The 26019-nt window shown below is 38.0% G+C and overlaps 1 protein-coding gene across 3 annotated transcripts in view; it reads left to right on the top strand.

The window, feature by feature from the left end:
* The window catches only part of ankrd11 (ankyrin repeat domain 11), a 428609-nt gene that overhangs the window by 1084 nt on the left and 401506 nt on the right, over positions 1–26019 (top strand). The window lies entirely within an intron of this gene.

Here is a 26019-nt window from a genome sequence, read left to right as displayed (position 1 = left end):
GTATAGTTTTTAGTAGTTTCAGCATTAGCCTTATATAGGGAAAATACCTTGTAATGTATGTTGTTTTAATAGTAAGTGAAAACAGTTATGTTAGTTACATTACGTTGTAGTTTTTTGCTTCGCAGTTATGTAAGTTATTATTATTATTATTATTATTACTATTACTGTTGTTGTTTCCTCTTAGTTAATTACATAGAATATCTGTTCTTAAATTAGTTTTGCGGCTTCAGTCCCCTTAAATAGAGAATGTCAGCTGTTTACCATTGTATGTCGTTTTTATGTAAAATATTAATTATTGCCTGCTTTTGTCCGTATGGGCTAATGTAATACTAATTAGTGTAAATTACCATAGTGATTAGCAACATCTCAACTTTTTAAGCTTTTAATTTTTTTATGGACTTCGTGAATGTGAATTTTTGCATTTCCTGCTTGCCATTTAGCAGTAATAATGGACGTGTTTTAGACATTCATATAAAGTCTAGATACTTTTGATATAAGGGAATTTTTTAAGCCAAACGACGAGTTTCCAGTACATCTTGTTGATCTGCAATATCCAGTACAAGGTCACAAAATCAAAATGCTGGCTCCGTTGGGTAGAAGTCAACCCTTGCTTGGACATACCATTTCAGCACCTACAACCACGGTTTTTCATGGGTTACAAATTTAGAGATACCCAATCGTCAGATGTGCATCATGTGTTTGTGACTTCTAGGGGAAACTAAAGTACATAAAAATAAAGACATCCAGGGAGAGCGCACACACGGCAACCTTTCAGTGATGTTAAGAGGATTAACACTGGTCATCCACCCATTTTCTGAACATATTTTGAAGTTAAATTTTTATGTTAAGTTTAGTTTGAAGAAATTTACATGGTTTACTTCATTAAGGAAGGCGGTGCTGCTTTGGGTGTTTTAGTTTACTTTTCAGACTCTTTCAAACTAAGAAGTGTACAAATGGTTATTAATATGACTTTTCTATGTAATATCGCATACATGCTTAAACATTCTTGTGTGGATGTTTTGGCTTAAAATTAAAGCACATGAAACATTTACTTTTGTGTAATATTTGATAATATACTTTTGTATGTATTACTTTTAGAAAATACTTTTAATTAAAAAATCAAAAGTAAATCTTAAGTGCTTTTAAAGTCCATGTAAAAGACAACATATTAAAACTAAAAACAATGTTTGGTTTAAAGTGATATTATTAGGATAAATTGTGAAGTGTCTGTTTTGCAATGTGTATTTTTACAACACCGCTGGGTCCTGTTTACCTGAATTAGGGAGCCAATTTCATAAAATTTGAAACTAAATTTATTGGGTATTTTTCCTCATTAGCAAGTTAGAGTGAGAGTGACAGCTTCTTCATTTTTTGTAACTTTATGCTTTGCACTAAGCCATACAGTCCTGTTTCTGAAGCTTAGTTTATTTTTGGCACATTCAGTTTATTAACTACCTTCAGGGCACAAGGAACCAGCTGTAACAATGAAAGTACGTTTACAATTTGTAAATACTTCACCATAGATCTAAATAGAATTTATTATATAGGCTTTTTTACTGCAAACATTTTCAAGTGAAAATCCCACACATTATTTAGAATGTAAAATTCAAGCATGATGTGCTGATTGTAACTTGTAGCTGACCAAAATATTCTTGTTTTAAAGTTGCATGTTACAGTAAATGTTCCCCTGTAGCTTGACACATTTTTATTTTTTTTAAATTTAAAGTATAGTGTATAATATCAGAATGTTATAATAAGCATTCAAATACGAATATTACTTTTTTTTTTTTTTTTTAACTTTTCAATGAAGTTGGGTAACTAGGTTTACTGATTTTTATATTCCCCCCCCCCCCCCCCCCCCCCCCCCCCCATCTTGTGATGACTGTTCACTTTCCAGGGAGTATTTCTGCTATGTGCCCGATAGTTGCTGGGCTAGGCCTCATTTTTCCTGCAACCCTGCTCTGGATAAGCGGGTTTAGAAGATGAATGCAATTTTATTTTTGGGTCATCTAAGAAGATCATTTTCAAGCTAGTTTCTAAACAGCATGTGTTTATTTGCTTTCTACAAAACCTTAATATTAAAATAAATAAGCAGATGTTGTATTTTTAAAACAAGTCAGCATTTTGTGTAGACTCTTAGAATACAAAACTGAAGGAATTTATTTTGGAAAGCCCTACCCCCAAGTAGCCATGTGGTAAATTTTGCCAAGCGTCTTTAAGGGTTTGCCATAACTCTTCTTTTGACTCTGGCTGCTTTTTTCCTGATCCCACACAACATTAGTTATGTTTAGGTCTAGGCTCTGATGTGTCTTCAAGAAGAAAAGCAATTTATTTCCTGCTGCCACTTAAGAAGGCACTATATATCAAATGCAGGGAGCTTTGTGGGTCTTGTGTTAAGTTTTCCGTCTTTAGCTTACCTATTTTCTTCAAATTATATGGCACTGGACCATATTTTGAAAATTCATTTTAGTCTGCTGTTGCTTATTGACAACAGCCCAGTTGATATAAAAGTTTGATTTTATATCTACCAATGTACCACAAATTAAGTATACAAACTTTTTTTTTGGTTCTAAAGCATATTTAATATGAGTTGCTATTGAAATTAAACAAAACAAAACAAAAAAAAAAAAAGTTGTGCCACGAAATAAAAAAAAAAAAAAAAAAAAATTGTGCCACAAGAGTACTGCAGTTGGCACCCACACTTTCTGGGCCATCTCCTGCTAGTTTTGTGCCTTAGTTTATTTTGCTACAATGCATTCATGCAGTGATTGCATTTGCGTATAGGGATGTTTTCTATTTGTAAGTAAGTTGGAGGTCAGCATACTTAAAGGCAGTGTCAGATTTATATCTTAAAACTGCTCATGATGAGTTTTACCTGGAACAGATGTCACATTTAAGGACTGCAGTTGCAGACTTATCAGTTGCAGGAGCTGTCACACAAGCGAAACACCATTCCTGACTAATTTCAACATTGTTTGAGTTTTCACACTAATTCCAAGACACCTTTTGTGTTGTTTGTGTGTGTGTGTAGTGTATAATGAGAGTGAATTTGGTAGCCATTCAGTGTAAAAAATGGTGGTATATGAGCTGGGCCACTGCTCGAAAATAAGCTAAACTAACAAACACAATGGACAACTCAGTAGCCGTAAACTTCTTTGAAGATTCAAAACAGCTTATTAAGTTTAATTTAGTTTTCTTCAAGATTAAATACAGAAATGTCATTACCCCATCTATTAATGTAGCACTAGGGTGTTGTACTGTTAGCCTTTGTGAATGTAATATAATGTCAGTCTTTTTAGTTAGCCAATAAAAGGTGTCATTTTGCTTGACTTCGCACCCCACCTATTAAGTAATTGGTTGATTTTATGAATTATTAGATAGATTATTGAGATTACTGGGTGCCTCGCCAACTAATTTTGATGGTAGATGCAATTGAGGTTCTTTGATTCTGGTGTAAGTCACCGGTGTGCATATTTTAACTACTGGTAAGGAGTAGTACAAACCGATCTTAATGTTTTGATGGCTGTATGCTGGGTCTGTGTAAGGCAGCTTTTCTCAATCACTGGGATTGTGTGTTACTGTCGTTGGATTTATGAGTGCAGTGTGGCTGGTCACCAAAGCAAGCTGCAGTGCTCCCTGATACATTTTAAGATTTTTAAGTGAGCTGATTTCACAAAGGGAGGCCTACCGAGCACACTCATTTTACCAAGGGGGCTGTTTGCAATTGCTGCTACCATGTTTCCCCGAAAATAAGACAGGATCTTGTATTAATTTTTCCTCCAAAAGGCGTGCTAGGGCTTATTTTCAGGGGATGTCTTGTTTTTCCATAACAACAATCTACATTTATTCTTGAACAAAAATCTTCATTTCTCTCTATTGTAAAAAAAATCTTGGAAGGAGACGATACGTGATTTTCTCAGACACTTTAACGACCTGCAAGACAAGGCAGTGAGACAAAAGGACAGCTGCTGCACATGCTTTTAAATGATCGACACGCAGCTCAGCAGCAATAAGACAGCGGCTGATCCGACCGCATCTCCTTGGGGTGCGTTCCGCCCCCCCTTCACAATGCGAGTGGCAGAGATGCGAAGTAGCTGGTGTGTAGCTCTCCCTGAGGGATGGGCGAGTGAAGCGAGCCGGGGGTACAACCCCCAAGTATTCTTGAACAAAAATCTACATTTATTCTTGAACAAAAATTTACATTTATTCAAATACAGTCATGTCATTATCTTCTGGAACATCATCATAACTCTCCAAACCCCGCATTCCATTATGAATTTCTTGTGATTCCATTTCCTTTAGAACAGTTGGCCCCAATCTCTCATGTCTAGCAATTGAGCTTTCATTAAATGAGCACCTCTTGTCCATGTAGCCTGCTCGTAGTGCATTCGGATATCCAACTTCTTCTCTTTGCAGAAAGCAGTAAGATTTTTGCCCTGGAACTCCTCCACAATTCCTTTCTTGTACTTGACAGAATAGCTCTTTCTTTTTGCAGTCATCTTGTTGGGGGGTCGGTGGTCAAAATACCGGTATTAATTTCTGTTCATCTGTGTACATACAGTAGTGGTAGGCGTTTATCGCTCATCCAAAGGTGCCTTCGCGGGTTTGTAACTAGGGCTTATATTACAAGCATCCTGAAAAATCATGCTAGGGCTTATTTTCGGGGAAACACGGTAGTGGGTTGTCGATAAATATAAAAAGTCAAAAGTGGTGTGCGGAACCATAAAGGTTGAGAAGCACTAGTGTATGGAAGGCGGTATACGCTGAATACTAAAGAATTAGCCACCTGGAGCACTGTGGATCAAAACAAACCTTAAATGGCCCTCCAAAAGTCAGAAAACAAATGAGATCCTATGGAATAATAATAATGGAAGATTCATTACTGCCAGAGGTATTGGTAATTTCTAGGACATTACCCTATTGTTTGAGTGTGGTCCTCAGCCATAAGTAGAATGAATTGCCTCAGTTCAGTTGGTTGTAAATCAGCGCATTTTACTGGAAATAAGGGCTTATTAATCAATACTCAACACAGAAATGAACAAAGGGAGCCAACAAATGTTTTCATTAAATTAATTGTCTTTCACTGCAATTCCTTTATAAATATAAAGTGTATGTGTCTAGACACCTGTATGGCTCACATTCTTTTCTGTTTATTAAAAAATTCTTTCAGTGGCCTCCTTGGCCTCTGTTTTCCAGAAGATGGGTGGTGAATTAGTAGAGTACCCTTGCCAACCAGTATTGAGTATCATGAATGTTTATCATTGTACTGTTTGAGAATGGATGTAAAGTTTGACTGTTGTTCATTTTTATTTCTAATTTATAAGACATTTAGGCTGTAGTTTCTTTTCTCATCATAGTTTATGTAAACAAGCTGATAGCATTAATTGCTTCAAAAGTCTGCTGTGCAGTAGGGCTTTCAAATTATACACAAGTTAGGGTTTTATTTCATATTAAAATAAGGAAATATTCAAAAGTAATTTAAATGTTCTAAGTGTTACTACATGCATGTTTGTATAACATGCCTTTTTTATGCTTCATTGTTAATATTTTTGTGTTATTGCTCATGGAGCATCTGCAGAGTATGCAGTGCTTATGACTTGTGCACTGGCACTCTTTTGTAAAAAGTGGATTTTCTGTGCATGGAAAGTGACACTTCACATGCCTACAATGTATATATGAAACTCATAAAAATCTCTTGTGATTACACACTCGTTACTGTAGACCTGGCCTGGCAAAAAATTATATCTCGGATGTTTTCTGGGACTTTGACGACAATGATAATTAGACAGTATTTTACATCCTTTTAAAAATATGGTTGTAAAAGTCTTGTTGATCTAGATTGGCCTTGTTAATAGGATATTAATTGTAGCTTACTAATGAGATTAATGGAAACAACATTTAAGGAAAACAGGTCTTATCTACTTATTTAAAACTGAAGTAAAATAACACAAAAACATTAAAATCACCAGTCAAAGTATTACTGAGATCAAACAGTGTAAGTATGAGTAAACCATTTCAAGTGGCCTACATGATTTACCCAAAAAATGAACTAAGACCAACAAAACAGAAAGCAAAATAAAACAATTGTTAAACTCTACTGAGGAAAGTTCAGGTTTTGTGACAGAAACACCAGTCTGTCCACACCATCTGGCTTCAGAGCAGCACAGTTACAAGTTACATTTTCTTCAGTGCTGAAAGCTCTCTCAGAAGAGCTGCTTGAGGCAGAGATGTACAGGTACATTTTTGCAGATTTCCCCAATTTGGGGAAATTAACTTGTGTTTTCCACCATTCAAGTGAATTTATATCACTGTCCACCTCAGCTTTCATCAAGTAGGTCTTGATCTCTTTTTCAATGGCAGTGTTCAGAGACTCTCCTTCAGTGAAGTCCTGTGTTTTTTTTGTTTTTTTTTGTTTTTTTTAATTTTTTTAAATAGCTGCCACAAGACTTTTTTTTTTTCTGTTTTGCTCCTTCCCTTGTGTCATCATCTTATCCATCGTTTACAGCCATAGGGTCTTCTTGTGTCATCATAGCCATGAGTTCTGTTGTAGCTGCTGTTGTAATGGCTTCAATATTGTCATCATGTTTTGTTAAACGAGCTGTTAACATGTCATTGCACATTTACAGTCTTTGGGTTTTGAACCAGGTTAACACCTACATGTTAAACAGAAAACAGCAGAAAGAAACTCATTCTATTTTGGAACTTATGTAGCATTTTATAATCTAATCATTTTGAGAGGAAAATGAAGAAGTTCTTTGGCAAACTGAGTAAATCTCCCTGCGGCAGTAAACAGGATGGGAGAAGACGACAAACTTTGATCCGCCCACATCTAACTATGCAAACGCAAATAATGTTACATGGATGAGTCTGAAATCCTAATCCCGCCCATGTACGTTCAAGCCGATCTCTGAGCTTCACACCTCATTCCACTGAGCTCTGTCTCCGATCCATCCTGCAACCCACAGTGAGGACCTTCTATACCTATGTGCTCGCTTTGCGCACGTGCAGAAGTCTGCCCCATTAGGTTACATGAGACAGCGAATGCATGCACTCTCAGTGTGTATTTGATGTTTTTTTGCAAAGTCATTGACACACTTAATAATTTCAGCTCACACATTGTTAAAACAACAGTTAAGATATTATCGTAGATGATACATATTACGCACTGCTGTTATGCTTAATGATAAAAGAAAGTAGGTTTTGCTTGCTACCATGAATGCTTAATGGTTTTAATATAACACAACAGCAAATTAGGGCCTCCGTGTCAAGGAAACATCATCATGAGCAAAACAGAAATTTTACTGTGCCGGAGAAGTGTTTAAAATATGTTGTTAGTACACCTGTTAACCAAAATGCTGAGCAGCGCAGTACAAAATCTGTCTATTTTATAAATGATGACACAAGCTACCAAATAAAATTGTAAAAATGCCGAATATGAAAAAAATGTGCAAAACACATGCAAAATACAGAAGTATTGCAGCATAAGGTGTGTGGAGTAACACAATGCTGAAATTATTATGAGGTTTAAAAAAAAAAAAAAAAACATTTTTACAATTGACAGTCAGTATTTGCCTTTGAATAAGAAACATTTTCATTTAAATTTGAATTATATTCTAATAATGATGTTTGTTCTGACAGTCCTACTGTGCAGGATACAAAAATGCTAACAGAAACATGTCTGTATAAAATCCTTCATAAACATTTTGACTTTGGAAGTAAAAACGACCACTCGCCAATTATTGTCACTAAAAGTAATAGTTGATTCAAACTATGTAATGTCTAACAAAGTCAAATTTTAGTGTTGTGCAGTACTGAACTTTGGGTGCACATTTAGATTATATACACTGCTTTTTACTTTATCAATTCTATGCAACCTGCATTTCTTAGAAGTCTGAGCATAAATAGAGTTCTCCTGCTTCCTGTCAAGGTTTTCTTGCTTATGTAAGAAGATACTTGTCTGAAGTATTTTGAAAAGAGGTGTATTTGGGTCACTGCTTTTTGCAGATGATGTTGTCCCGTTTGCTTCATCAGGCCGTGATCTTCAGCTCTCTCTGGATCGGTTCGCAGCCGAGTGTGAAGCGGCTGGGATGAGAATCAGCACCTCCAAATCCGAGACCATGGTCCTCAGCCGGAAAAGGGTGGAGTGCCCTCTCAGGGTTGGTAGCGAGATCCTGCCCCAAGTGGAGGAGTTCAAGTATCTCGGGGTCTTGTTCATGAGTGAGGGAAGAATGGAGCGTGAAATCGACAGGCGGATCGGTGCGGCGTCCACAGTAATGCGGGCGCTGCATCGGTCTGTCGTGGTGAAAAAGGAGCTGAGCCGCAAGGCGAAGCTCTCAATTTACCAGTCAATCTATGTTCCTACCCTCACCTATGGTCATGAGCTATGGGTAGTGACCGAAAGAACGAGATCGCGATTACAAGTGGCTGAAATGAGTTTCCTCTGCAGGGTGTCTGGGCTTTCCCTTAAAGATAGGGTGAGAAGCTCAGTCATCTGGGAAGGGCTCAGAGTAGAGCCGCTGCTCCTCCGCATCGAGAGGAGTCAGATGAGGTGGCTCGGGCATCTGATCAGGATGCCTCCTGGACGCCTCCCTGGTGAGGTGTTCCGGGCACGTCTAACCGGGAGGAGGCCCCGGGGAAGACCCAGGACACGTTGGAGGGACTATGTCTCTCGACTGGCCTGGGAACGCCTTGGGATTCTCCCGGAAGAACTAGAAGAAGTGGCCGGGGAGAGGGAAGTCTGGGCATCTCTGCTCAAGCTGCTGCCCCCGCGACCCGACCTCGGATAAGCGGGAGACAATGGATGGATGGATGGATTTTTTGAGTTAATAAAGCAATTACCAATTCTTCATTCTTCTGCACTCTTTAATTTAAAAATACAGATAATGACCAGCATAAATTGAAGTATTTGAATTAACACTGATCAGCCTCAATAGTAAAACCACTGACACATTAGTGACAAACATAGATTATCTTGTTACAATGGCACCTGTCAAGGTGTGGGATATATTAGGCAGCAAGTGAATAGTCAGTTATTGAAGGTGATGTGTTGGAAGAAGGAAAATGGGTAAACATAAGGATCTGAGCTACTGATTGTGTTGTCCAGATGACTGGGTCAGAGCAACTCCAAAATGACATGTCTTGTGAGGTGTTCCTGGTATACAAGGGTTAGTACCTACCAAAAGTGGTGCAAGGAAGGACAACCAGTGAACTAGTGGCAAGATCATGGGCACATAGGACTCCTTGATGCATGTGGAGAGCAAAGGCTAGCCATCTTGTCTGATCTGTCAGAAGGACTACTATAGCAGAAATTGTGGAAAAACTTAATCAATATCAAAACACACAGTGCATCATAGCTTGCTACCTAAGGGGCTATGTAGTTCAGTCCAGTCAGAGTGCCAATGCAAAACCCCTGCCCACCACCTAAATTGCCTACAATAGCCATGTGAATGTTAGAACTGGACCACGGAGCAGTGGAAGAAGGTGGCATGGTGTGATGAATCATGTTTTAGGTCATCTTGATGGGCGGGTGTTTGTGCATCATTTATCTGGGGAAGATGTCAGCAGGATGCACTATGGGAAGAAGGCAAGCTGACAGTAGCAGTGTGATGCTCTACACAAGTCTCTGCTGGGAAACATGGGGTTCTGGTATTCATGTGGATGTTCTGTTCATGGCAGTGTTCCCTTCATGGTTATGTCCGTTCATTGCAATGGCATTCACTGATTGCTGTTGCTTGTTTTAGCATGATAACGTGCCCTGCCACACTGCAAAAAATTGTTCAGGAATGGTTTGAGAAAAATGACATAGTTCAAGCTGCTGACTTGGCCTCCAAAATCCCCAGATCTCAATCCATTTGAGCATTTCTGAGATGTGCTGAAAAACAAGTCTGATGCATTGAGGCCCCACTTCACAACTTACATGGGTTAATTTTAAAGTCAGAGGTCAGATTTATGGCATCTCTTAAGGAAGGAAGTAAATCATGAGGAAAGGCCAGGTATGGTAAGAATGTTGTATTCCTAAGTTGTTTATTAATTACATACAACTGCCTAAGCATAATTAAACAAGCTTTAAATGTTTCATGCTGGTTTCAGAGTAGGGTGTGGTCTGGCAGTTTTATCCATCGCCCATTGTGCTCTACCCAGGTGAAAGCCAATTTTTGTTTGCATTTCACATCAGTACTTATATCTTGTAATACACATTTTACTGTTAGGGTGGTGTAGAGAATATAGGTTGTAGATTACTGTCTTGGGCACATTCAGTAATATCAGTGTCTATATACTATGCTGATATTTGGCCTATTCATATTAGAACATTAGAATATTCTAAACGAGAACAGGCCTACAAAGCTTGCCAGTCCTATCCACTTATTTCTTCCAAAAAAACATCAAGTTGAGTTTTGAAAGTCCCTGAAGTCTTACTGTCTACCACACTACTTGGTAGCTTATTCCAAGTATGCATTGGTATTGATAAAACCTCACAGATATTAGGAAGCTAAAACACATTTATTAGGTTATTTTTGTATTAAAAACGGCTTCAGTTTGAAAAGTCACTCCCCTAGAATGATGTGCACAAAGACGAAAATGATTTCATCTTTAATAATGTCCGTGCTAAACAGTTGCTGGAGCTTTAAAATGCTGTACCTTAGCCATCATCCTTAGGACTGACAATAAAACTGATTTTTGCAGATGATACATAGTTGATTTTTTACTTACAGTATTGTAATACTTGACGTTTAAAATTTCTCAGTTAAAAAGCTGTGTTCCATGGTTTTTCTATGTTTCCCATTGTCTTTACAGCCTGTCACTACATAGCCTACTCCAAGCATGCACAAATATTTCACTCAGTACCTAAGATCGTCTTTGCTTCAAAGTTCTGGCATTTATCCAGTAAAAATACTGCAGAAATTTCACTTTTAAATTGTTATACATTTGACGCTGTGTGCCATACGGACAATTGAGTAATTGCTTGATAAGTGCACTTATACTGTGAGAGTTTGCACATAAACACTTGTTACTATTTGAATGGTGTTTTTCTTATGAAGGTGATATATCTATGTCCTTATTTTGTCTTTTATTTTTTTTATCTTTATTTATTTATTTATTTTTTAATTGTCCAGTCTGTCGGCTTTCAAAGGAGCAGAAGTGTGTCTGTGAATAATATAGACTTCCCTTCCCCCTGAAAATTGTAGCAATTGCTTAGTAAGACAATTTTTGACTGTAAATGCATGCCAGGTTGCATTTGTCATCCACTCAATAGTGTTTTTTAAAGCATTTTATTGATTTTATTAAAATCAAATAACATTCCATACAAGCAAATTAAGTTTAACAAAACTAGGTTCAAAGCAAATCAACACCCCCCCCCCATGAGAAATAGAGCTATGCCAACAGAGTAAAACTTTAAACTAGTAAAAATAAGTAAATAAATGAATATAAATAAATAGAATAAAAAAGAGAGGAGAGAATCAGCTTCCTCAATTTAAATGCTTATTCTAGAATGTTATTGATTAGATCCTGCCAGGTTTTGAAAAAGTTTTGTACAGATCCACTAATTGAGAATTTGATTTTTTCCAATTTTAGATAATATATAATATCAGTTACCCACTGACTTAAAATAGGTGAGTTGGGATTCTTAAAGTTGAGCAAGATAAGTCGACATGCCAATAGTGAAGTAAAGGCAATCACAGTTTGTTTGTCCTTCTCCACTTTAAGCCCATCTGTAAGTACACCAAACACAGCTGTTAATGGATTAGGAGGGATTGTGCTGTCTGAAACGCATTTAAAGATTTTGTTTCAAAATTATGTTAATTTGGTGCACGCCCAAAACATATGGCCCAGTGAGGCTGGAACTTGATTGCAATGTTTGCACGTTGGATCTTGCCCTGGAAACATTTTGGACAATTTTAAACGAGACATATGTGCTTGATACAATTATTCAACTTAAAGTAATATATATGCTTTGTGCATATGGAGCTTGAGTGAATTCCGTACATTGCTACCTTCCACTCCTTTTATGAAATGTTGAGTGAGAGATAATTTTCCCACTGTACTCTAGGATCTTTGAAAGGGAGAGACTTTAAAATGTTTTTATATATTACAGAGATGCTGTCTGAGTTCTCAAGGCTGATTTTTTTCCATAATAGAGGTAGGTGGGAGGTGAGGAAAATTGGGCAGGTTTTGTTTAAATATAGCGCTCTCTCAAATTGGTAGTTATTTCTTCGGTAAGATAACTGAAATCCTCGTCTCTTAAAAGGACATTTACATGTGACTCTGTAGTGAATCAGTTGCCATTTATGCAAATTACATTTACAAGCTGCTTTGCTTTGTTTTGCATCAAATCAATGTTTGTGTATTAATTTTATGTTTTTTTTATTTATTTATTTATTTTTTATTATACCCCTTTTGTGTTATATGTTACTTGTTATCCCCGTGTAAGCTGGGACAAAAGCTGGGAGTCAAATCGTTTGGCTCAGCTTAGGTATGTTCCAATCACTGATTTTATGTTGTTGAATTAAGCAATTCCAGTACCGATTCTGTATTTTGTTTTTGTTTTTTTTGTTTTCAAACCCTTAAACCTTTTACATTAAGCTCTTTTATAGCCAGACATGTAGAAGCCTTCTGTTATATAATAAAATGCTAACTTTGGTATTTGTATTAAGCTATACTGTAAACCACAAGTGTTACCTGTTATTTTTTTATTGACAAAATGAAATTCTGTAGGCTTATTGTTCTATGACAATAAAAATAGTAAAATAAATTCCATTAAAATACACTTTTTAAAGTAATAAAATATGCACCAAAATATGTGTGCATAATACATATGATATTAAAGGAAATGAAATGCTTCTCATGATTACAAGCTGTGATATTGTTTTATTTCTTCTGTCATGAACTTATCTGAAACAAAGCTTCATTAAAAAAAAAAAAAAAAAAAAAAAAGTTTTCACCATTTGTCTAACAAAATAAGGCTGCTCTGAATGTTTGGTTGAATTGCACTTAAAAAAGACTTGATGCCTGATGGTCAAATTGGCCAATCACATAAAAACGATCTTTTAGCCCCTGCTTTTCTTAGCTTTACGGTAATGTAGTTGCAGTGCTCCTTTACACAAGATTATACGGTAGTTGAGTAGTAGCATGGTAGTTTTTTGCAGCAAACCTCTTGCAGTGTTGACAAAGTGAAGTAGGTTCAGGCTTGTTTTACCAGAGAGCAAAAAGCAATTAGAATATTTGCCTCTACGCTAAGGAAAGTGGAGTAATAAACTGCAATTAGACAAACGGGGGGGAAAAAAAGCTACTTTAATAAATTTGGCCCTTTTTATATTGTTCTTTGAATTAAAACAGACAGCGTTTGAGTTTGGACAGCAAACTTGTTTTAAATGCAGCAGCAGTTGAAATTTTTAATTGGGGGGGAAAAGAAGACAAATTTGAGGTCGCTGCTTAGTACACAATAGGCTTGTTAGCTTAACAACAAAATGTGTAGAATGTTAGTCGTGTGTCTTCTCGGTCAACAATTTATAAACATTTGATATGTTTGTGGGTTTTTAAAGATTAGTACTGTTTATTATTTGTTGCTGTGTGTCATACCACATGACTTTTGGTAAGAAACAAGTACTACTTAATTAAAATTGTAATCCATATTTATGATTACACCTCAAGAATGGTAAATGTCCAGCTGATAAATTGAAGAAAAAAAAATTTGCCTGTGAAATATAGTAAATGTATATTTTAATGGCAAAAGAAGCTTCAGTGCAAATAATGATTAAAACGTATAAGTGCATGCATATTTACATTTAAGCAGCGTTTTAATTGTCATAAATCAAATAATTGGTTGTGTGAGAATATATAATTTATAGTTGTATAGTCCTAATTGCACAGGACAACTTCTCTGATTCTTTTTTTTTTCCAGTTTATTACTCCACTTTCTTTAACATAAAGGCTAATATTCCAGTGTCATTTGCTCTGCTAAAACAAGAGTTGCAGTAGCTCGAATACCATAATACTTTGTGTAAAGGAGCACTGCAACTAATTTACTATAAATCTTAAAAAAATAAATAAATAAATAAATAAATAAAAGCAGGGGCTGATAATATTGTTTTTTGTGATCAGAGTTAGATCAGCGGGTGATAAATCAGAGCATCTGTAGGTACTGGTGTTCATTTTCTCGATTTATACATACTGACATATGTGCAAGGGAGTTGGAGGAAAGGGGATAGGAATGAGGTTTTATGGTAGTCCTGGAGCAATGCAAGAGAAAAGCTGCAAAGTTAAAAATTACGCTCTATATTTTTCAGTTCATGTTTCTATAAGAAGATCAAATTAATGTTGTTTCACATAAGTGAACATTGCCAGTTTTTCAGTAAGACAGCGGCTACAGAAAATTTTTTTTTAGTGTGCCAGGAGCAAAAGTGTAGAGCAGTGTTTTCCAACCTTTATTTCTGTGGTGACAAAATTTTTGTAACCGAAAAAATCCCAAGGCACACCAAGATTTTACCAGCCACAAAAACATGAAATCTCATACACATGTCAAACTGTCTGAAAGTTCGGGAGTACTGGAGACACTGGCAAAAGAAAAAATCAGCTTGGAGATTGGATATTTCAGACACAGCACTTAGTGAGCCCTAAGTGATGCATTTCCCAGCTGCTTTGTCCCTTTATCCGCTCATACAAGTGGTCCTCTCTCTGCCTCACTCCACTGACCCAGGATCAGAGGTAACTCGTATGCCTACTAGCCCCAGCTCTATGAGAGTCCTGGCGAACATGCTCCCAGGCAGATGGAATATGTCTGCTAGCTGCTAAAGTGTTCTGTAAGTGCTGTCTCTGCAAAGTGGCAAACATAGACCTGCTTTTATGTTGGCTTCTCCAGGTAGTCCCGTCCTCATCAGTCCGATGTCGACCACCTGAGGAACGTGTCTCTCTCTCTCTGGTCTGGACCTAGGGGCACTATACTATTATTTTCATCTCGCACCAGTTAAAAAACACTTGTGTAAACAATAATTGTCAAGTCTTTGACAGTGATGAACAACTGAGGATGGTACCTGCAGAGTTTTAATACAAGTTTTAATGTATGCCCGTTTAAGAAATGCTTGTACTTTCATTTAAGTCTGTTTAGGGCGGATGTCGACTTTTGTCGACAGGAGAGGTAGAGGCCGCCTTTCAACAAAAGTCGACATCCAGGGGTAGAGGGCAACAATCAGATGTCAATGGCTACAAAACTCACTGTTTCGTTACAGGCACTCCCTCTCTGCTCAGAGGAATGTTAGACTCATTGATTCTGTATCTAATCCTTGCATGTGCGTGAGTTACGAAATATAAACAAATGTAAACAAAGGCAAGATGGCATCGACATATCACGAGGGAGTGAAGCGAGTGCAGAAAACAAAATACTCAGCAGACGATGTTTTGCGCATTTTCGCAGAGTCGGACTCTGATTTTTCAGAATCTGATTTTGTTGATAGTGATCAGGAGATCGAGCAAGAGAGTGAGAAACTGGCATCAGCTGATCGGACACCAGCCGATGCCATGCCAGGCCAGCTGAGCGCATTCATGCAGCCGTTGCAACTACGGCAAGGTTCATGTGGGAAGAATATCCAGACACCGTACCAGACTTTACAAGATAGCATGGCTTTGCTGTTGGACACGACAGATTACCAGCCGCAGGACTACTTCAGGCTGCTCCCTCCTGATGCTGCTTTTCAGCTACTGTCACACGAGACAAACAGGTGTGCAGAGCAATTTTTTTGAATTGCGGGCAGCGCTTGCACCACATTCTCGTTTTTCAAACTGGAAACCCACAACAAAAAATGAGATGAAGGGCTTTGAGGCATTACAAATAGAGATGGGACTAGAATGGTGATATAACTTCAGGGAGCATTGGTCCAAATGTGCTTTGTCCCCGGGTGGCTTTGGACAGGTTATGGCGCGTGATAGGTACGTGATGCTGCAAAGTTTTATTCACTTCTGTGATAACCAGAAGCAAATCCCAAGGGGTGAGCCAGGCTATAACCCCATGTATAAAGTTCAGCCCCTGCTTGACATTGTGGAACCAACATATAAACAATTTAATCTGCCTGGCCGTGATTTGTCTATGCATGAATCTATGATAAAATACAAGGGACACCTTTTTTCTGCCAATATATGCCAGACAAGCCCACAAAGTATGGCATAAAGGATTTTGTACTGGCAGAAGCAAACACTGGTTTCTGCCTAAAAGTAATTACATATACTGGAAAGTATTTATTTCAACAACAACAACAACAACATTTATTTATATAGCACATTTTCATACAAAAAGTAGCTCAAAGTGCTTTACATAATGAAGAAAAGAAGAATAAAAGACAAATAAGAAATTAAAATAAGACAACATTAGTTAACATAGAAAGGAGTAAGGTCCGATGGCCAGGGTGGACAGAAAAAACAAAAAAAAACTCCAGAAGGCTGGAGAAAAAAATAAAATCTGTAGGGGTTCCAGGCCACGAGACCGCCCAGTCCCCTTTGGGCATTCTACCTAACATAAATGAAATAGTCCTCTTTGTAGTTAGGGTTCTCACGGAGTCACTTGATGCTGATGGTTATACAGACTTCTGGCTTTTAATCCATCCATCATTGTTGGAACATCATGGTGCTTTGGGTAGATGGTGGTGGCACAAGCCACCACCAATAGGACACCGGAAAAGGAAACAGAAGAGAGAGTAGGGGTTAGTACAATTTTGAATGAATAGTTATTATAATGAATTGGATATACAGAGTGTCAGGATTAAATTACAGTGAAGTTATGAGAAGGCCATGTTAAAGTAATGTGTTTTCAGTAGTTTTTTAAAGTGCTCCACTGTATTAGCCTGGCGAATTCCTACTGGCAGGCTATTCCAGATTTAGGTGCATAACAGCAGAAGGCCCCCTCACCACTTCTTTTAAGTTTTGCTCTTGGAATTCTAAGGAGACACTCAGTTGAGGATCTGAGGTTGCGATTTGGAATATAAGGTGTCAGACATTCCGATATATAAGACGGGGCGAGATTATTTAAAGCTTTATAAACCATAAGCAGAATTTTAAAGTCAATTCTGAATGACACAGGTAACCAGTGTAGTGACATCAAAACTGGAGAAATGTGTTCGGATTTTCTTTTCCTGGTAAGGATTCTAGCAGCTGCATTCTGCACTAACTGCAAACGATTGATGTCTTTTTTGGGTAGTCCTGAGAGGAGTGCATTACAGTAATCTAGCCGACTAAAGACAAACGCATGAACTAATTTCTCTGCATCTTTCGATGATATAAGAGGTCTAACTTTTGCTATGTTCCTTAGGTGAAAAAATGCTGTCCTAGTGATTTTATTAATATGCGATTTAAAATTCAGATTACAATCAACGGTTACCCCTAAGCTTTTTACCTCCGATTTGACTTTTAATCCTAATGCATCCAGTTTATTTCTAATAGCCTCATTGTATCCATTATTGCCAATCACTAAGATTTCGGTTTTTTCTTTATTTAATTTGAGAAAGTTACTATTCATCCATTCTGAGATACAGGTTAGACATTGTGTTAGCGAATCAAGAGATTTGGGGTCATCAGGTGCTATTGATAAATACAGCTGTGTGTCATCAGCATAGCTGTGGTAGCTCACGTTATGTCCCGAGATAATCTGACCTAATGGAAGCATGTAGATTGAGAAGAGCAGCGGACCCAGGATAGAGCCTTGTGGAACACCATATAGAATATCATGTGTCTTTGAGTTATAATTACCACAACTAACAAAGAATTTTCTCCCTGCCAGGTAGGATTCAAACCAGTTTAAGACACTGCCAGAGAGGCCCACCCATTGACTAAGGCGATTCTTAAGAATATTATGATCAATAGTGTCAAATGCGGCACTCAAATCTAAGAGGATGAGAACAGATAAATGGCCTCTGTCTGCATTTACCCGCAAGTCATTTACTACTTTAACGAGTGCAGTTTCTGTGCTGTGATTTGTTCTAAAACCTGACTGAAATTTATCAAGAATAGCATGTTTATTGAGGTGCTCATTTAACTGCATAATGACTGCCTTCTCTAGAATTTTACTTAAGAAAGGCAGGTTAGAGATGGGTCTATAATTTTCAAGAGAAGAGGGGTCGAGATTATTTTTCTTAAGTAGGGGTTTAACTACCGCAGTCTTAAGACAGTCTGGGAAGACCCCCGTATCTAATGACGAATTTACTATGTCAAGAACATTATCAATAAGCACACCCGATACTACTTTGAAAAAATTTGTTGGTATTGGGTCAAGGGCACAGGTGGATGGTTTCATTTGAGAAATTATTTTATGTAAATCAGGTAAATCTATCCTAGTGAAAGACTCTAATTTATTTATTATGGAGTACTGGGGTTTCGGGGGATCCTTAGTGTTGGGGAGATATACTATGTTATTTCTAATATCATTAATTTTTTGATTGAAAAATACAGCGATAGCCTCACAGGTTTTACTGGAAGTACTTAGAAGGCATTCCTTTGAGTTACCTGGGTTTAACAGATGATCAATTGTCGAAAATAACACTCTGGGATTACTAGCATTGTTATTTATAATCTTAGAGAAATAGCAGCGCCTCTCAAGACGGACTGTGTTATTGTATTCTGTTATTTTAACTTTTAATATCTCATAGTCAATAGTTAGTTTAGTCTTCCTCCATTTACGCTCAGCTCTACGGCATGTTCTCTTTAAATCAGACACTCTTTGGGTCTTCCAAGGTATAACAATGCTAGAAGATTTTTTAACTGTCTTTTCAGGTGCAACTATGTCAACAGCAGCCCTCATTTTAGTATTAAATCTTTCCACCTTACTATTTACATTCTCCTCGCTATTATAGTTGGCACTATAAACGGACTGATTGGTTAGAATGTTTGTAAGTTTTAAAGTTGCTGATGAGTCAAAGAAGCGTTTTTTAACAATATGCTTCTCATGAGTGTTTTCTATCATTATTTCTATATTAAAAAGTAGAAGAAAATGGTCTGAAAGACCCGTATCAATGACCTGCTTTATATCAACTTTTAGTCCTTTAGTAATTACTAAGTCTAACGTATGACCTGCTTTATGTGTAGGCTGATTAACGAGCTGTCTCAAATCAAAAGAGTCCAGGAGGTTCATAAATTCTTTTACTTTTTGGTCACATTGATTATCTACATGAAAATTAAAGTCGCCGACTATTAAGAGTGCGTCATAGTTCGTAATTAAGATTGACATCAAGTCAGAGAATTCCTCAAAGAAAGACGCGTTGAATTTAGGAGGTCTATACACGGATAATACTAGAACGTGAGAATCTCCCTGAATAACAATGGCGAGATACTCAAAAGACTTGAACTTACCAAAACTGATATTTTTACATTTTAACCTGCTAGAGTAAATGTTTGCTAGCCCTCCACCTCTCTTTCCTTGGCGATCAGCACGAGTAAAACTGTAATCCGGAGGCGCAGATTCGATTAAAACAGCTGCGCCATCTGAGCTAAGCCACGTTTCACTTAGTGCAATAAAATCTATTTTTTTTTCACTAATAATGTCGTTGATAAAAAACGTCTTGTTAGTTAAAGCTCTAATATTTAATAGTGCCATATTCAATGTTTCGGAGGAGCAGAGATGAATACTATGTGCGTTATTGATATAGGGAACAGGAATTAAGTTATTTTTATTAGCGCCGCTCTGCGTGTATTTTTTATTTAATCTATGATCTGTTTTTACAGTTTTAATACATTGTTCATCTAAAGTAGTAACTTTAATTAAATTATTGGCGTTTATGCCGTATTGCCTAGATTTTCTATGTGCATTAAGATTGGTTATTACAGTATTTATGTTGCGCACTTTTATGGAAGATTTTTTTAAACAATTATCATGACCAAACACAGGAGTGGCATTTCGGAAGGGGTTAAAAGCAGAGATAGATAGTCAAGATAAACGAATTACTTTCGCTATGTTTTCGGAGAGGACCCGGGCGCCGAAGCTGTTCGGATGCAGGCCATCTCGCTTGAAGAAACGCGGTCTTTCCCAAAAGAGATCCCAGTTGTTAATGAACCCGATGTCTTGATTCTTGCAGAAGCCCTGCAGCCAGTTGTTTAAACCAAGCAGACGACTGTAATACTCGTTTGATCGTCTGACGAGAGGGAGTGGACCCGAGATGAATATCTTTGCCGATGGGGTCCTCTCCTTTGTGTCTTTAATTAATGCAGTGAAGTCTGCCTTGAGGATCTCCGACTGTCGGTGCCTTATGTCGTTTACGCCAGCATGTATAACAATGGCTCCAACTGCCCTGTTCTTGTAGATCGCCGGCGCACGTCTCGTCACATCTCGGACACGAGCACCGGGAAAACAAGAAACAAAAGATTTTCTATTAGGGCAAGTGATATTGAGGTTCCTAACAATAGAATCACCTACCACAATTACATCACCAGGAGCTGAAGGCGAACTGGGGACGCTTAGAGGGTCAAACCGGTTCTGGGTTACGATGCTTGCCTGTGCCGATGGCGGTGTTCTGGCCTTGAACCCCCGCCTGCATAGCTGAAATACACCGAGGTCATCATCGGTGTCGCTCCTACGAGGCGCGGGGGTGAAGGTGACTTGCGCGGCACAACGCGGGGTTGATGTTACGCCGATAACAGATGGCGAGGACGGTTTATCCAACAGCCGAGCCTTCAGATCTCTGAGGTATCTTCGTCTGGACAGAAGATTCTGAATCTGTTCATCGAGTGCCTGGAGTTCCTCGACTACAGTTGCAATGCGATTCACCTCACTGTCGGCCATTGTCCGCTTCTGCTTTGCTTCCGCTTCCGCTTCGTGCCCTAGGAAAAATGAGAGAGAGAGAGAAGGTGAGAGAGATAGCGAAGAAGAAATGGGATAGTCAGAGATTTCAAAGAGAGAACTGTCCCTTGACAAGTCAGGTTGTGCTGGAGCTGCTTCAGGGCTATGAACATTTGGGTCATGTTGTGTACATGGACAATTTTTACACATGCCCAGAATTGTTCATGGAGCTACAGGGCAGGGGATTTGGAGCTTGTGGCACAGTGAGGGTGAACAGGAGACACATGCCTTCACAGTTGAAGCCAGACAGGCTGAAGATAGAAAAGAGGTGACAATACGGTTTTCATGCAGGCGGAAAATTTGGTGGCCGTGGCATGGCATGATGTCAAATGAGTGACTGGTCTTGCTACAGTACACACTAACAATATATGTGAGAGAGTGCAGCAACAGACAATTGAAAAGGAAGCATTAGTGCAACAAATATTATAAGCAGTGCAATATGGCAATGCATGCAATTGGCTGCTTTGAGCGATATCATACTTTTCAGGACTTTGCTGTGTAACATGTATGTGGTATGTATGTGAAATAATATAGTATACAGGCTCATACAACATTCAAGACAGTAACATTTATCAAAAGCAGATATTTTTTGTTGATTTGATATGATAGATAGATAGATAGATAGATACTTTATTAATCCCAATGGGAAATTCACAATATGTTAAGCCATTGCTTTGTGTTCTTTTTTTAAAAGTTAGTTTTCGGAAAAATATTCAGCCCTGGGAGAAAAGAGTTAAATCAGTGTTTAGCAGTGCAAAGTCTACAGTCGTTTTGATCATGTAATTTTACATTGACATTTTGATGTCCCCCGTATGCTGTGCTAGTTTGAGAATTGGCCTTGTTCTCTTATTGCCCTCTTTTCATCTTGCCTTTTAGGAAGGAATTCAAATTCAGGTTGTACTTTTTCATGAAGTATTTTAATAGTTCAGTTTTTTTTTTTAACTCCTTTTTGTTGATTCTACATTTGTTTGTGATTTAATGTGTATTTACTTCATAATTTATGTATTTTATTTTATGTTGACATGTTTTAATGTTTGATGTCATTAATATATATATAAAATGCACACATATGCAAACAATTTGACAAAAAGGAAAATATGTTCATGTTCCAGTTTTTAGCAATACCAATACACTGAACTGTATATTTTGCTCATACTTACTAGGCAGAATTAAACGTTCTTAGTATTTTATGTATTTGATCAACTTTGAAGTGACACCATTTAGTTATGAAACTGACAAGGCATGTAACTGCTTCACACAAAATATGTTTAAACAAAGCAGAAAATGTTACATTTCCGTAATGAACACTAGGGGGCTCTGCCCCCTGCTCGCTTTACTTGCCCATCCCCGGGTTTGGTTTACCAGATATACCATTTAAAGAGATTGTTATTTTAATGGGAATTGTTACATATGCATTATTTTCACTTTCACTTTAAAACTTTTGTAAAAACAATACTTGTCCTTTATTTCCAGCCCCGGGCGTGGTTACATCTCTTTCTTGCAGAACATATAACGCTGCTTGCGTTTTGAATTGGGTGCGACTGAACACATGCAAAGGAGATGCCGTCGGATCATCTTCTGTCTTTCTGCTGCTGGCGAGCTGCCTGTTCTGCTTGTCTCGCTACCCGATCATTTCAGAGCCTGGGGGTTTAGGGTGGCTGAACGCATGCAAGGTGAAGTGGTCAAATCATCTGCTGTCTTTGTGCTGCTGGCGAGCTGCGTGTTTTGCTTGTCACTTGTCGTTGTTTTAAGCGCTGGGAGCACATGAAGCGTGTCTGCCAAAAGCAATCCAACAACTGCTAGGTTAGATGTCCGTGGAGTTGTTTTAAATGATGTCTCACTGCGTTGTCTCATGTGACATTGTAAAAACAATACATGTCCTTTATTTCCAGCCCTGGGTGTGGTTAAATCTCTTTCTGCTGTCGCGCTGCCCGTTCATCATTTTAAAGCCTGTACAGCAGCTGTCCTTTTGCCACTTCGCGTCTCTGCCGCTCACGTTGTGAAGGGTGGGGGGGGGGGGCGGGGGGGGTGTTAGGGTGGCTGAATGCATGCAAGGAGAAACAGTCGGATCATCTGCTGGGTTTCTGCTGCTGGTGAGCTGCGTATTTTGCTTGTCGTTGTTTTAAGAGCTGGGAAGCAAGTTAAAGTGTCTCTCGTGGGACTTCAAATTGTCTTCTGAGAAGATCACATCTTGTCTTCCGTCTCCTGTCCAAAGATTTTTTTTTAGAATAGAGAGATAACCCTGTGCTGAAATACAGAAGTTCCATAACATTATGCAGCCTCAGAGTCCTATTACAGGAGCATCTCAATAAATTAGAATATCATAGAAAGGTTAATTTATTTCAGTAATTCAACTCAAAAAGTGAAACTCCTGTGTTATATAGATTCATTACACACAAAGTGATATATTTCGAGGGTTTATTTCTTTTCATTTTGCTGAATATGCAAGCCAGCAGCCGATTGAGCAAAGAGGAGGTAAATAAAAAGCTGTATTTGTTTCCCATTGTATGTGTGTGTGTGTGTGTGTGTGTGTATATATGTGTGTGTGTGTGTGTGTGTGTATATATATATATATATATATATATATATATATATATATATATATATATGCGTTACATTTTAATCATCATCTTGGAAAAGTAAGCGGGTCCACATTTTACGTATATTTATGTACAACTACTACTACCCACACCTCCCACATTCCTTTCTCACAATTTATTTTTTTTATTATAGTGGTTGTAATATACTGATTGAAAAAGTTTTGTCAGATTTCATTTAGAGAGCCAGTTTGTTTGTCACCAGCATTGCACCACTGCCCAGCCAGCTCCTAGGATCTAGTTGCGGATACATTACTAATAGTTATGCTAGACAGGAGTGGCCCACCTCAGGGTGCTGCACAGGGGCCTTTAGCAAGCTAGTAGCACCATTGTATGTATGTGTATAATAATAATATATATATATGTGTGTGTGGGGGGGGCGTGTGCACTTTTTTCGCTTCCTCTTTTGGAGATCGAACTTTGGATGTCGGCTCCTGAAGTAAAGCTTCAGTTGCTGCGCCACAACAACTGGTTTGCTTACTTGAAAGTTATAGATCGGAGTATTACTTCCAAACAAAACAAAAAGTCATGAAATGGCACTTTGCATTCCTTTTAATGAAACGGCACACTAGCACAACTGAACCTTATGTTGTAGTTCCATTCATTAGGTAGGAGCCCAGATGCTCCATGATGCTGTATGCCGAGATTGCAGTAAGACAGTGAGTGCCCTCCAGAATTGCAGGAGCTGTTACTAGTTTGATACATCCTTCTGAGATGAAGGTTAACTTCACTTTTAGAAAAAAGAAAGAGTGACCTGCTTTTAAGGGCTTGTTGCATCTGAGGAAAAGCCTGCTCTTCTGCCCAGGTTTGTAGTGCCGAGTTTATAACGGAAAAGTCAAATGTGGACCTTGTATGCCTTGTCACTGTGAGGCAAAATATTTATCAAATCTTGAAACATCGTTGTTAATTTTTAAAGGGAACCCGTTAACAACCAGTGCTGTTCACTAATAACATTTTTCTACGGGAAATACTGTTAATACTGGTTAAATACCTGTGTAATTTAATCGGTTAAATGATTCACAGTAAATATATCATGTACAATTAGAACTGCCTACATAAAAGAATTACCATACAGCCAAATGTTTACTCACCTATCGATATGATAACTATGTGGTCTCGGCTATCAGTGGTTTCATCAATTACAACATGTATTTTCTTGCCACAAATCTTTTGAAGAACGGCGTCCATATGTTGTTCAAAGACATGCGGAAAATGAGTTTTATGAAGACTGCTCATTTTCTGGCATCGCGCCTCTTTGTTTACAATGCTTAATAAAGAAAGGACGCATCTTTGTCATTTTTTCAAGTGGTATGTCTGACTCATATGGACACAAGCTGACGTCTTGCATCTGACAATTTTGTTGTTTCCTCTGTTGTTACCTGAAGGGGAAAACTTTTTGATCTTAATTTCTTCTTGTTTTTGAGATGGGTTTTAGATTTGACATGGTCATTGCAAGTATCTTTTTGTGTTCGGTCTATGGTATGGTGGAGAAACTTGCAGAAAAGTTGTCAAAATTCGTAAAAGCCATTGGGATAATGTGCCCTCAATTTTGCAGATAAGCTTATGTTTCTTAGTTTTTTCGACGCAGTTATGGTATATGATGCTGCTCGCTTCGACATTTCTGTCTTGTGTACTTCGAGTTCCTTTAACAAGAAAACATATAGGCAACTTGCACAAATAGAGGCATGGCTGGATTTCTTCGAAGAATTGCATTCACTTCAAAAACAACAAACTAGGAAATAGTATCTGAATGATAGAACTAAAGATTATTCAATTGTTTAATTTATTGGGAAGTTTTGTAGCAGTCACCCCTTAAGTCTCTAAATTCCGCACATTTCCGTTTTTAAATCTAAAAGTTTTTAAGCGTTAATTCCATTATTCTGTCCATGTTTTCCACATCATGTAAATCATAGGGCCCTATAGATATGTTATACAGTATAGTACCTGCCAGATAATACAAAGAGTTCACCAGACCTGAATGCTGTCTGCTTGCTGCTACCGAGCTGCATGATCTGCATGTTGCGCTGCGCATCGGTCATTTAAAAGCCTGTACAGCAGCTGTCATTTTGTCTCATTTCTTTGTCTCGTGGGACATTATTGTCTCGGAGAAATTGTTTGTAAGTAGGGTGTGATGTGCAAGAAGTCTCGCGGGACTTCAAAGTGTCTCCCCAAGATGATCACATCTCGACCCCAAATTTTTTTTATTTAATAGATATTAGGTGTGTAAAAAAAATATCGATACACTTCAGTTTTGCAATATTATGTTTTTTGATAGTGCATCGATTCTCAAAAACATTTTTTAATTACTAGTTTACATTCAAAGATTCAAGACACACAGTTCATTTTGTGTTTAAATCCCAAATCGCAAGATAGCAGGTAACGTAACAACATAAATTGAGACAGGAAATGGCATAAGGGTTGACGTATGTAGGCTTTCAATACTCAGGCGAGAGGATCTGGCAGGCAACGTGGATCGTGCAGTGACAAACCGAGCTGACTAGTAACACGACAACCGATGGCTGAATCCAGAGGAGTTAGACCGGCTCCTGTGGCGTACAAAGCAAAAGTATGGGCTCATTTTGACTTTCACAATAAAGAAGGCACTAAGGTGAT

Source organism: Erpetoichthys calabaricus, chromosome 9 (assembly GCF_900747795.2).
Source record: "Erpetoichthys calabaricus chromosome 9, fErpCal1.3, whole genome shotgun sequence".
Lineage (NCBI taxonomy): Eukaryota > Metazoa > Chordata > Cladistia > Polypteriformes > Polypteridae > Erpetoichthys > Erpetoichthys calabaricus.
Note: the sequence above shows the minus strand (reverse complement) of the source record. Positions and strands in the feature narration are given on the sequence as shown.